The sequence below is a fragment of the Photinus pyralis genome, unplaced genomic scaffold, assembly GCF_008802855.1.
Source record: "Photinus pyralis isolate 1611_PpyrPB1 unplaced genomic scaffold, Ppyr1.3 Ppyr1.4_LG2, whole genome shotgun sequence".
Taxonomy (NCBI): Eukaryota; Metazoa; Arthropoda; class Insecta; order Coleoptera; family Lampyridae; genus Photinus; species Photinus pyralis.
Window position 1 is genome coordinate 41,041,678 of NW_022170403.1, and position 14,078 is coordinate 41,055,755.

At 34.3% G+C, this 14,078-nt stretch overlaps 1 pseudogene; it reads right to left on the minus strand.

Annotated features, from left to right (window-relative positions):
- Positions 1 to 12,156: 12,156 nt before the first annotated feature.
- On the minus strand, positions 12,157 to 13,760 carry LOC116164012 (annotated as a pseudogene).
- Between the last annotated feature and the right edge of the window lie 318 nt (positions 13,761 to 14,078).

A 14,078-nucleotide genomic window follows, 5' to 3' on the forward strand; every position in this document is an offset into this window, starting at 1 on the left:
ATAAGCACGTGAACGGTAGACGCCATACACTGCAACTGTATCAATGCTGGAGACATCTACACTTATTTTGGCGAATTAAAGGGTTTGGCCATCTCTCCCGATGGGGCATCTCTCCCGGACTTACCCTACGTTTGTTAAATGTAATAAACATAATTGCCTGCAACAAAGATTAACGAAGAACTAAATAGGCACAAAATATTTTCAGTGTCAGACTGGAACAAAATTGGTCATTCCAAAAAACGTCTCGAAAATGATAGAATTATATTCACCCTAAATCCCGGGTGGACTGATATTTTTATTGACTCCCTGCTAAAAGATTTTCCAACTAACTGTACTTGGCAGATTAAAAAACATCAACTTAATTCAGATTTGGAAATTTTCATAATGGGGTATTGCAGCAATTGCACTGGAATATTGAAAAGTGACAGTTTTCACACAATGGAAAATGAGGATAATCTTTTCTTTCGATGTGAAGTGTCCAATACGTTATGCCAAAAAATAAATACAAAAAAAACGCAAATTGATGAGCATCAAGCGAAAGGAAATTGGGGATGAAATGGCAGAAGGAAAGTTTGCTATAAACTGGAGGAGGGAAAATGCCAATAAAATGATGACATTCGGTGAACCGGAGCCATGCAATTTGTATTCTTTGGATACACTGAAAAAATGTAAACAAGTAGCGATTGCGTTTGCGAGAAAGATCAAATATAACCCTTTGGACAAATGCCCGATACATTCTTTATTATTATTAAAATATTCTCAGCCATACTGCTGTATAATAAGAAAGATAGGATTTGACAAATTCTTTGTTCATTACTGGACAAATGAGCAAGCAGTTATATAGCCCAGTCGTCTCGTACTTTTTACCTAAAAATAATTCATTCAGTTTTGATTTCTGGTGCATGGTGTAAGGTCAAGTGTCAAAAACAAATATTCATTTTGCGACCTCGAAAAAAATCGAAAATGTTGTATAAGTAAATGATTATTATATTTCTTTTCAAATGTTAGGGACAAAACTGCATTGCTATTTTGAAAAGTTGGCCGCCTACCCTATTGTCAGCTGTTAGGAGAGAGAAGATGAAGATGAAAAAGAGCTTAGGAACTGGAAAAGGTGAGGCCATATTTGTTTAGAACTTTTTAATGTTTTCATAAATAGGCAAACACACAAAAAATTCTTTGGTTTGCTATACGTCGCGTCGTTTAGTATAAGAACTGTCACAGATTTTTCTTCGCATGGGCTAGATAGAAATGAAAACTGTGGAGAATCTAGTCAAATTGTGATTACAAACAACAATGGAGGATCTTCACCTTTACCCGCTTCAAAAGTTTTCGTTTTTTGTTTTGTATTTCTACGAAGGATAAAAATCGAGTTCCTCTTTCTGTGCATTTTATATGACAATATCACTCACCTGAATACACCCTTTCAGTGCGTTCACAATGGCGTCACACACTTCAGGAATAATTGTGCCGATTTTCTGTTTCGAGATTTTGAAAAGGTACTGAAGACTGGCGTATGAATCTCCAGTAGCTAAAAATCTCAGTCACTGCCAGCCTTTCCTGAACCGTAATTGCTTTTCTGAATGTTGTATCCTTTTTTGAAATTGTCGGCCCAATAAGGTTCATCAAATATTCAAAATCTGTTGGATGGAGCCTTGTAAAGTTTTTCACTCACTGATTGAAAATTTAACTCTACCAACAAACTTAATCCACTATATATTTCTCTGCTTGCATAAATCTTTTGACATCCACAAACTCCGTGGTTTTCTTTTTTCTTGTTCTTTAAGGCATAATGAATGTAAATATATGCGGCCGCCGCTAACTGCGTAGACGAATTCATTTTTACCAAAAACTTCAGAGAAGAACTGTGATACAATGAATTATCCCAATTGACTCCGTATCTTTTTTTGATACGGATACTTTGTGTTGTCTAAGTTATGTAGCTGTTGCACCGTATCTTGTCAAGGATACGATACCCAACAAGTCTGGACCGGCCTTTAGGTACACAATGAAACATGTATCATTATGTACCACCAACATGTGTTTCAATGTGTACCACAGCACGTGCCATTCATAAATCCGTTATAAATGCTCTTAACAAAAAACATTGGTTTACAATATTTATAGGTTAGAACATACATAATATAAATATATATATATATAATTGTTAATGAAGTCCGCTCATTTACAATAATAGTAATCATATTCATATTAAATAAAAACCAAAAATATTAAAATCAGGGTTGCCAGATTGAGTATGGTCGGACATAGGCTGCATGAGAAACATAAATCTACATTGCGGACCCCCCCCCCTCCCTCATTGGTATAAGTAAACAAATAAAACAAACTATACATTCTTGCAATATAAGTAATATAAGGGCAAATACGATGCACTAATTTAATAAATGAAACATAAACATCAACATCGCTGTTTACACACAAATAGTCAAAACAAGAAAGTTAAACATATTTTTCTGATTTTCTTGCAAGTGTTAGTAGTTTTTTGTATTTTAATACAAAATTATAGAAATCCTTGCAAGTATGGACCAAGTTTGATTTTATTATAAGTTCAGTTTTGACCAAGTTCACATCCATTCTATTCCTGTTATCAGTCCAAGCTTGACGCATAAGCGAAAAAATTCTTTCAACATTTGCTGTACTAACAGGAATAGAAAAAATAAACTGAACAATTTATAACAAATTTTGAAAATGGTTTTTGTCAAAAATTAGGGTCCATTTTTGAATTGTGTCCTCTGTCTTTATTGTTGGCAATGTTTCGTTTAGGTGGAATTATATAGCGTATTAAAATCTATAACACTTTCACAGTTGTCAAATAGTTCTTTAGCAACGTTACAAACATCACTGTAATTTAAGTCACTTTTTAGGTTAAACATTTCGTATTTTTGAAATGGTGGATTTTCAAAATCATACCAATGTGTTAAATATTTTATTACACGGGTATACACAGCAATAAACTCATCCTCTGCTTTTTTCTTTTCGTTGGAAGGGAGGCGATCGAGTGTTTGGTTAACTTTAAAACCGAAAAACCTGTCGTTTTTCCTTTTCGTAGTCATTCAACAAACCATTCATTACATCATGTAATTCCATACATAAACACGTGTTGCTCTGCAAGGCTAATATATATTTTTTGAACACACTCATGAAATGATGTACAAAACACAGGTAACTTTTTTTGCGGATACTGAAAATTCCGCATAATTTTTCATAACTAGCGCCTCAACATCACATGAAAGTCGTTTTACCGCAAATTTTCCGCAATTGTGAAGTATGTGAGCATGACAGTTATCTTTCCAAATTTTTGGATTTTCTGCTATTAAATGTGTAAAGACGGAATTCTTTCAGTAGCCATATATAGCCGATACTAACTCAACTCCATGTAAAATCCCATAAGACGATTTTCAAATCTCCTGAAGGTCATCTTCCTCTGGCGGCGATTTTGAAAACTAGAGCTCTTAAAGGGTAACGACCTTAATGGAGCCTCTGGTAGTCACTTTGAGGTCAGCGATTTACCAGAGGGAGGGGATGTCTTAAGAGGGCGTGGTTAACTACTTGGGGGAATATAAAGTAGTCGGTTGTTAGACGTAATTGATAGACAGCAAGATGACAAAAACCACTGAATCAGTTGCGAGAAAAGCAAAGGTATCGCCAGTGGATATATCACAAAAGAAGAGGCTTGAGAAGTTACTCATAAATTTGAAAAATTTAAAGTGGGATATTGAAGTATTTCAATGCCAACGACAAATTAATAAGTTAAATTTAAAATGATTGATGTGTTGGAAGAAATTTCGCTTATGGAGTTCTCGGGCTGGAAGACCTTCTGTAGAGATTAATGGAAACTAAGGAGCTACCTATCTATAATTGAATATAAGTTTTGTGAAAAGTTACTCGCTAAACAAAGAATTTGTTACAATTTTTGTAAACATGCAACCAATAAATTTTGTTTGAATGCATCTAATTTAATTTGCCAAATCCATTAGGTAACTAAACCCACCTACCAAGTAAATATTAAGAAAATTAAGTAGTTTGAGAGTAAGTAAGAGTAAATGTGTTCCGGTTAAAGTACTTATTAATGGAAAGGTTACTCATAATGGTTAATGCACGGTGGATAATTTTTGAAGCCCTTTGTAATTTAGGGGAAGGAAAAAGCCGTCCCTACACTCAATGGAATTAACAAATTTAAACGAATCGTTCCAGATGTTATTGTGCACTTTTTGACCTTATTATCATATGTAGGTACTATGTAAAAATAGACATTTTATCTCCGCCTATAAGAATGTATTCTCAATCTTCTTTTCACCTTTATATTGGGAATATTAGAGTAGGTACTTAATTTTCATTAACGAGTTACATCTTTAAAACGTAATCCTAGTAAAAGTATATTTTGTCCTATTATAAGAAATTTTGATAAGATACACGAACTTAATTGTACATTTATTCAGAAAAGTGGTACCTACTTTAAGTAGAGCACAATGTTAAACAATATTTTGTTTAAAAACTTAAAAAAAATTGCTCTGATGCCGTAAGTAAATTCAGCGGGATTTATTGCGGTGGTTTTCCATACAGCGAAAGCGAATGATATCACAATGCGAGAGCGGCTTCTAATGAGACAATGTACCACGGTCTATCGCTGTAAGCCGCCGAGTTCCCCTGAAACATACTCGTCTATTATAGGGAATGATGTTTAGCGCGGGCGACCGTAAAAGCGCGGTGTATTAAAAGTATACGGTCGGTACCTTATTAGAGAATGTATTAAGTCAATCTCATTAAGATCCGCCGTGTTCCCCAGCTACTCTCATTCTTCACATTTATGCAAAGATCGTGGAAGTTACACTTCTTTCTATGCGATCACCTACGTATTATGAACTGGTAAATCGAACTCTCATACCCAAACGAATTGAGTTGCTCGTTTTATCATTCTCAACATATGCAAGATCGTGGAAGTTAGCAGACTTTCTCTATGCGATCACTAATAAACTTACGATATTATGTACTGGTAAAATCGAACTCTCATACTCAGACGAATTATGAGTTGCTCGTTTTACTATGCTCCAGGTCCAGAGACTGTGGAAGTACGCTTTACGCTTCTTTCTATACGATTAACGTTAAATGGAACTATTTACTCTCATTCTTCACATTTATGCAAAGATCGTGGAAGTTACACTTCTTTCTATGCGATCACCTACGTATTATGAACTGGTAAATCGAACTCTCATACCCAAACGAATTGACCATTTTAAATAAAATTATCCATCTAAACTACATTTATTTTTTCAAAGGTACCTACTTACAATTTGTTATTTCAAAAAATTAATAAATTTGTTCATATACTCCATTTCTTCGCCCAGCCGTCGTTCGGTGAGGCGCGCTGCATCGAGCTCCTCTTCAAGCCTCCTCGTTGCCTTTTGCGCGTCTTCGTACCGTTGCATGTATACAGGAGCCTTCTGTTGCAACCATGCAAGCGACGCCTTCGCCAAAATTTACGGGAGCATTATCTCCAGAAAACGCAACTACTTTGTCTAGATTTAATCCTACCTTGCTAACACTATTTTTCAAGCTTCTCTGGATGGACCATGAATCTTCTTCCGACTCTTCACAAAAATCCATAAGTTTGCTATTAAGCCCTGAATGTGGGTGGAAATAGACCGCGATCAGTGGAAAAAAATTTCTTCCTTTGTTAGACGCATCTGTCGCTATAGCAAAGTATGATGAACTATTTATCTCTGAAACGGACTCCTCAATCACAAACGGCATCAGTACATTTTTAACAATACTCTCAGCTTTAGTGCGTCCACAATGAATTTTTTTTGTAATTTGTGAGCTCGAAAAACAGTGAGTAATCAAGGCTGTTATAACTATGATGATGTTGAGGTCCCAGAACAAGAGAGGGGTAATAAATAAAATAAAATAAAAATAACTGCATGATATATGTTTGCAATTTCTATGGCCGTAACTTTTTCATCTGCCGAATTCTGCTTGGGATGAAACCGTTCAATTATTTCGTTTTTTGTTTTCGCTAAATTTAATTTCGTGTGTTTGGTTGACGTTACGTGTCTACTTAACGCTTTTTCACCATCATATTTAATAGTTCATTTTGCACTGCACAATTTACAAAATTGGTCAAATTCTATCTTTCCTTACCCAAGGGTATTTAGCAAACCATTTCTCTTGAAAACTGCAATAATAGGCCTTTTTCTTATGTGACGGAGTGTTACGACTTGTCCTAGGAGTTTCAGAATCACTCATTTTTGTATAAGTTGAAAAATAAATTGTGTACCATGTATCATTGTGTAAATTGAAAATGACAAACAGAATGAAAAAGGAAACGAAAAAGAAAATGACAAGGATAATAAACAAGCAAATTACAAAGAAAGTGAGACTGAAACTGAAAACAAAAACTTTCACAAAAAAGGTTAGTTTGGACCACATAGTCTGACAACAACTGTGATATTACAGAATAAGATACAAGATAGTATAAAAAGTGACAGGAGGAGTGAAAAGATTCAAAACAAAGATGTAACTGATGGAAATGAAGAAGCCAGTGAGTCTAGTAACAAAGAAGATCACACTCCCAAAGAGGAAGAGAAAAGAAATAAAATGGAAAAGGCTAATCTGAAAAGAAAATAAGGGACAAAAGCAAACAAAACCAACCAAAAAGTCAAAAAAGAAAGCGCAAAATACTAAAGACAATGCAAAAATACAGAGCTCAATAACCAAAGATAATTTTTTATGCACTATCTGTGAAGAAGAGCTTTTTAGCGATGCCGAAGACGATGAAAACAAAAACATAGGCTGTGATAGATGCCCTCGGTGGTATCACCTCAAATGTACCGATTTGTCAGACTTGACATAAAATGATGCAGCTCAGAGAGACTACATAATGTGACATGTGCCGATAAAAATAACTAAGTAGGTACCTGTTAGTGCTTTATTGTACGATCTACGATGGTCTGTTTGTTTTAACCTTAAGATCAAGCATTTATTTTTCGTTAGGTATTAGGTATATGATATCAACTTAAGTAAACTTTTACTTATGTTAATGTTCTGAAGGTTTATTTAGATGTTTTTTTTGTATTCAAGGATGTATTCGTGTTTTATTGTTTTCTTACGTTTTCTACCAATAATGTACGTGCAGAATTTGTATTACCTACCTAGGTACTATAAAAATTTTTCTTTACCCGCCGCATCTGTGACATTGCTAAATGTCTATAATGACTACTGCCATCACTGACAGATTGATATTAAACAAAAGTTCTATATAAAAATTGAAATGTTATATGTTATATTCAAACAGGATTTCGGGTAAAATTTAACACAAAACTCGTCAGAAAAATGACATTACTTGACTCGGAAATTAAAGTACTCGGCCCCTATCCTCGCCAGCAATGTAACATTATCCTGACTTTTATGTAAATAACTGTTCTTAGCATTTTGAAAAAGATTTCAATTATTATCACAGAAAATGTTGACATATTCCCTACAGAACCTAAATTCACGCACTAATACCACCAAGACGGGATGCTGCAGGCAAACCAATATAAGCTCAAGGCAAACTGTATGATAAATATTCCAATACTAGAAAAAAATACATAAAGCTCTAACTGGCAGAAAATCGAGTCCATAGATGTTCCCGGCGTGCTTACAACTCCTGAAATTGACACTGCTATAAATTGGTTGCATTTTAAGGTGGGAGATTGGGCAAAGATAATAACCCAGTGGAAGCTCACTTCAAGCGTTCGCATACAGACATTTAAAAATGAAGATACTACCATCGATCAATATTTTAACCAGTACCCTGCATTGAAGATGCCGCTTGGCCATGAACTGGTATTTATATTTTATTATAACAGTTCTATTTTTCTTTTTAGATATTAATTGACTTCATTACCGTTTTACCAGCTATAAACCTAGACATTTATTATATATATATATATCGTAGCTACACAAGATTCTGTAGGTGCGTACTCTTATACACATTTTACACATTTACCCAAATCTACCGACTTGGATTCTGTACGTTGAAAACAATAGTTACTTCGTGGAATGAAGTCATTTATTTATTTATTTATTTAATAATAAACGCAACCTACAGCTGTTTAGGCCAATGATTGGTTGCGAAAAATATAAAGACATTATAAATTAAGTACACACTTATATACCTACATAGTTATGCATACTATACATAGAGTTATTAGTATTGGTTTAAGATCTGCATCTGCGTAACATGCCTGTATGACTAGGTAAAGGTTAGAATAATACCAATATCAATTGTGGGATGCTACTGTGGGTAGCTTGTAATTAATATCAGAGCTGCTGTCGTAATATATCCTTGATTTTGATTTTTAATTTCGGGAGAGATGTTGAAAATATGTCTATTTCGGATAACTTATTAAAAGTGTGGGAAATTTTGTGTAGAGGAGAATTTATGAGGTAATTTGTTCTTGCTCTAGTTGTTACGAAAAGAGGAACATGACGGTGCGAGTATTGTGGTACATAGAATTTAAGTTTCTGTAGGAAGTTAGGAGAATCTATTAAATTATGAACCAGTTTATGTACAAAAAGCGATAGCGCTAAAGTTCTGCGTTTTTCTAATTCTATAAAACCAAATTCATTTCTCAGAGATGATGATGGTACATATGTTGGGTAAATGCCATGTTTCCTGAGGTATAGAAATCTTAAAAATTTTTTTTGTACTTTTTCTATTAGATCGATGTGTGTTTTGTAATATGGCGACCAAATTACGGCAGCGTACTCCAAATGAGACCTTACATACACATTATACAAATTTGTGTATGTATTAATGTTTGTGAATGACCATGAATTTCGTAAAATAAATCCCAGCATTTTAAGACTCTTATTGACAATATGAGTGATGTGGTTACCAAATGTAAGATATTCATCAAATATGACTCCAAGGTATTTAAATGAATGCGTTATTGTCAGTTCGCTACCGTTCAGTTTATATTTATAGTCAAATATTTTGTGTTTTCGGCTATATTTGACGACAACACACTTGTCTACGTTAAATGACAATTTGTTTCGTTTGGACCAATCCATCACTCTATCTAGGTCCTGCTGGAGCTGAGCACAGTCATTAATGGAATTGATAGCTTTGTAAATAATTAGAAGGTCTCAAATCACGTCTTAATATTTTATTGTTTTCATCCCGCACTACATAAGATCGTGCCATTATATGTCTATTTTCAATCCTTCCCGATTTCCACGTTTTCCCTTATCTAACTAATACAATGTTCCCTTCCTCTAAAGGTTTATATGTTTTCTATCATGGTATATGTCTAGTCTAGCCCTGTTATTGACCAATTTGTCATATATTTTGGAATAATTAGTTTATTGTAATTTAAGCAAATTCCAGGTAAGGTAATTTGTCTTTTCATCGTCTATTGTTTAGAAATTGACTTGGTGAAAGACCAAGACTGACAATAGGTGAGTTTCTATAATCAAGTAGTAAGGCTAAGTTTATTTCGGTTCCTTTCCTAAATAACGATTTTATAATTCCAACGGATTTTTTAGCGAGCCCATTGGATTGGGGATAATTAGGGCTTGTTGTAATTAATTGGAAACCATTCATTTACAAAATTTTTGAACATTAAACTAGAAAATTGCATGTTATCAGTTACTAAAATATCTGGTATAGCTAACGTGAACACTCTGAACAACAGTACCATCGGTTTCTTGTAACTTCTCCGTTATACAACGGACGGCATGAGGAAGGAAAACCGAACTCTATGTGTCAAATTATCACGAAGATGGTGACTTTCCTTCGCAGATTTTATTGCAGACACGTTTTGTCCATCAATTTTTAGCACACTTTGATGAAAAGTCGCTGCCTGGGCATGTACAAAATATAACCACAATTCAGAAGTTGGATCTTTAAAAAATATTTGGACATTTATCAATGCTCGTAAAAAAGGTTTTTAAAGGTTGGAACATTTTCAAAATTCTTTCAAGCGCTGGCATTAAGGCGAGCCACCTTGTTTTGCTATAGCCGAAAATTGTTTGGTATTCTGTGTCAGTGGAATCATAGAACTGTTTCAGAGCTTCCACTCGAACGCTGTAAATGTAAAAAAATGACTAAACTTTCACAACTATACACTCAAAATCCACAGGGATACAATCTGAAGCTGTTTTGATTGCATTGTGTACTATGTGGGCTCCACATCCAATCCCAATGAGTTTTCTTACAAGTGCCAGTTTCAGTTCTGCATAAACATTCTTTTTCCCTCTAAAATTTCAGTTCGTGTTATCTCCACAAAATACCACTTTTTTTTATTTAAATCTTTACAAGATAATACCTCCTTCAAATAATCGACAACTATCGTCGATCCGTTATTACTATTCCGATATGTAATTAATCCCACTAAATGCAGTTAACTTTTTTTAACCTCGCGTCGTCGATTAAACATAAACAATTCTATTAAACAAACTGCAACGCGTTATTGTTGACGTGCAGAATAAGAATAAACAAAATACGGTACCGCAACGGTTAAGCGATTCTAGGTCGTATATCCTACGTCAAAGAATGTTAATTAAGGTGAATTTCGCTTGCATCCAGTTTTGTTTACAGTAATTTTGTTTACTACTTTGATTACAATGAATATATCCTCACACATGAAAGTTGAAGGTGAAAGGTGACTTTACGCCAACTCTTCAGTCACCTACCTCGTATGAAATTACACGAAGAGCATTTTCAGCTAAATATATTTCATCTAGCCCTGTAGGTTGCGATATATTTGCAAAAAACCGCAAAAAAATACGAAAATTGATGAGTTTATGAATTTTCTAGGCTAAGAGGTGCACCTAGGCTAACTTCTGAGTATCTACCTTGTATGAAATTTCACGAGAAATATTTTCAGCTAAAAATATGTCATCTAGACCTCATAGATCGCGAGATATCAGCCAAAAAGGGCGAAAACGCGGTTTCTGGAGGGTGGTGGGGTGGCTGGAGCCTTTAAAAGCACGGGGTTTGGGGGGTGGGATTTTTAATATGTTGTTTCTGACACCTAACTGAACGTATTCCACCATTTTTTTCTTTTTCACCTTTTCCATGTCCAGTTTGCCAATTTTACCGTCTCTATCGCCTACACTATTTCTGTTTTTACGTCCTTGTTTTTGAAGTTATACATAAATTGCATCACAATTTGTTACAGAACAACTTCAGCGTTCCATTTCCGCTAATCCATTAGATGGGGGAAAATTTAGGCTTCTAAACGCTAATTTAAAACTCCATTCCATTGAAAATTTTTAAAATATTTTGCTATCAAATGGTACATTATCTGCTACTAATACATCTGGTGATCCAAACCTACCAAAATTTGTTTGATTTCCTGCAAAACAGTTGGTGCGCGTTTGTCTTTAATTTGTACTATTTCCAACCAGTTTGAAAATGCATCGTACATGACTAAGTAGCTTATTTTGGCATACGTGAAAATATCTACGACTACCCTTTCCCCTTTGTTATCATCAGATATGGCATTAAAGTTTGATTTGAATTTTTTCGCGCAAACTTCTCGCATACTTTACACGATTTAATAAAAATGTCGGTGTCATGCGACATACTCGGCCAATAAAATATTTGCCTTTTTTCGATCCCGAAATGACCTTCGTGAGTTAATGTTAGATTTGTTTTTGTAATTTGTTAGGTACTATTACTTTATATTCATAAAATAATCAATTTTTTGCACTGTACAGTTTATCTTTAATTTTGAAAAAAAATGCTTGATCTAATTCTGATAATTGTAACATTTATATATATATGTGTGTGTATATATATATATATATATATATATGTATTCGTATTCGTTGAGTGACCCGTTATACAATGGTTCCTACCTAGCCCCCATCCCTTTTTCCTCCCCTAGATTATTGTTTCCCCTCAAAAAAAACCCAACGCAAAGAGTTTGCCTTTATTATCATTTATTGAGTCACATTGTTGTTATATAGTTTGTTTTAAATCCCAGGCGGATTTAAATAATATGTTATGCTTCCTTTAATTAGTGTTTCGTATTTCTCCTATAATAAAAATTATATATATATATATACTTATATTTGTATTGTTATATATATATATATATATATATATATATGTCACGGCAAAGAAGCGACTTGTTTCTACACTTACATCTATTTGTTTTGCACTTTTTTATTACAGTGACACCTAGTATATCCCTGGCCGCCTGTTAGAGATTGTGCAGATGCCACTTGTCGCAGTGAAATTTCTTTATTCGGAACAGAATCAACATTCAAAAATTTTTCTGGACACAATGCTAATTCACTTCTACAGTACAACCGCTTCAAAATTCCCCTGTCAGTAGCAACTTTGTAAAACCCGTCCTCTGATTTTAAAACAACACCAATAATGCTTCTTGGATCGCCGCGGCCCCTATCTACGTCAGGAACATGAATTTTTACATTATCTCCAACATTTATTGCTGCAAACTTTGCTTCTGACATTTTTAACATTTTAGATCCTTGAATCTTCAAATTTTCATACGCACTTTTTCGTTTATTTTTTATCTGTTCTTGAATATTTTTAATTACTTTAATATTTTCGTTGTTGCTTATTAAATCTTGTTCCTCGGTGAATGTGTTCATTACGTTTACGATTTGTACGTCTTCAAGGTTATTTGATTCAATTTCAATATCATCTGAGTTAGATGCTTCCATTTGATTAACATCTGTATAATCGGTATCAGCAATTTCTTGTTCTGTAGTTCTTGATGAATCGGTTTGCAAATCACTTTCAGCTCTTTCCAAGTCTTCTTCTGTTTTAAGGGAAGCAATTATTTCTTTGGGAAAGCACGAATCACTGAGACCTAGTTTTGCTTTGCAACCAAATAGTGCTTCGTATGGACTTTGACGTATTCCACTATGGTACGCCCGATTTTTCATAGATTGTATAAACCGCAAACCTTCAGCCCAGTGAGTATTGTTCTTACTTTGCATCCAAGTTGTTAACATATTTTGCACATCTTGATTTGCCCGTTCCACTGATCCTTGGCTGTGGCTGTGGGGTGGTTTTCCGTGGACAATTTTTAATTCTGGCCACATATCGGTAAGTTCGAAAATTACACGATTGGCGAACTCGCGACCATTGTCTGATTGCAGAACGTTCGGGGCACCAATCACGGTAAAAATATCAAGTAAAACGTATGCAACTTCTGATGCTGTCTTTGACTTTAAAGCTCTTAGAAAAAGAAACTTTGTTAGATGGTCTTGGTAATTTAGAATATATTTGAATTCTCCATCTGCGTTTGACTGCATATCGATCAGATCTACCTGACACCTTGAATTCAGTTGCTTAAATAGCATCGGCTTGGAAACCAAACCCTTTTGCGGCATTGATTGTTTCTGTTGGCAAGGTTTACATAAAGTTAAATATGTCATTATTATTTCTTTGGTGATATTCTTGTATTTTCGCTGCAGTTCTTTTAACATCCTAGTGCGCCCACCATGTCCAATACTCAAATGGGTTTCGTGAAGAACATCAAATAATTCATCTTTTTCCAAGTAGTATAAAATTGTAGCGTCATCCGTGGTAAAAGGCTGAATGAGTTTTGTCTTGCCATCTACGGTAATAACGTCAAATCTAGCCAATCGACGATAATCTAATGGCTGTTTTTTAATTTGATTTTGGCTGCTTTTACTTCTTCAATTAATCGACAGTAAACGTCGTGGGTAAAAATTTTTGTGCTATCAGCTGAAAAGAACAACACATATTTATTCATAGCATATTTAATTTTTTTTCGTTTTACTACATTTTTAAGTATAGTTACAATTATTTGAAAGTGTCTTATTTTCCTCTTTCCTTGCTTTACAAAACAATCATATCTATTAAAATGCAACACCATCAAATACGAACGTACAACAACCACAACACGATATTATCTAATAAAGTTAGGTTATGAAATTATGTTAACTTGTTTGGGCGCAAAGAAAGTTATGTACTACATTTCTTAACTAAGAGAGTCTGTATATTAGAATTAAACTTCTCTTTCATATTCTCCATTACGTTTTACTAATCTCGGAAATCGACCGAATGACGC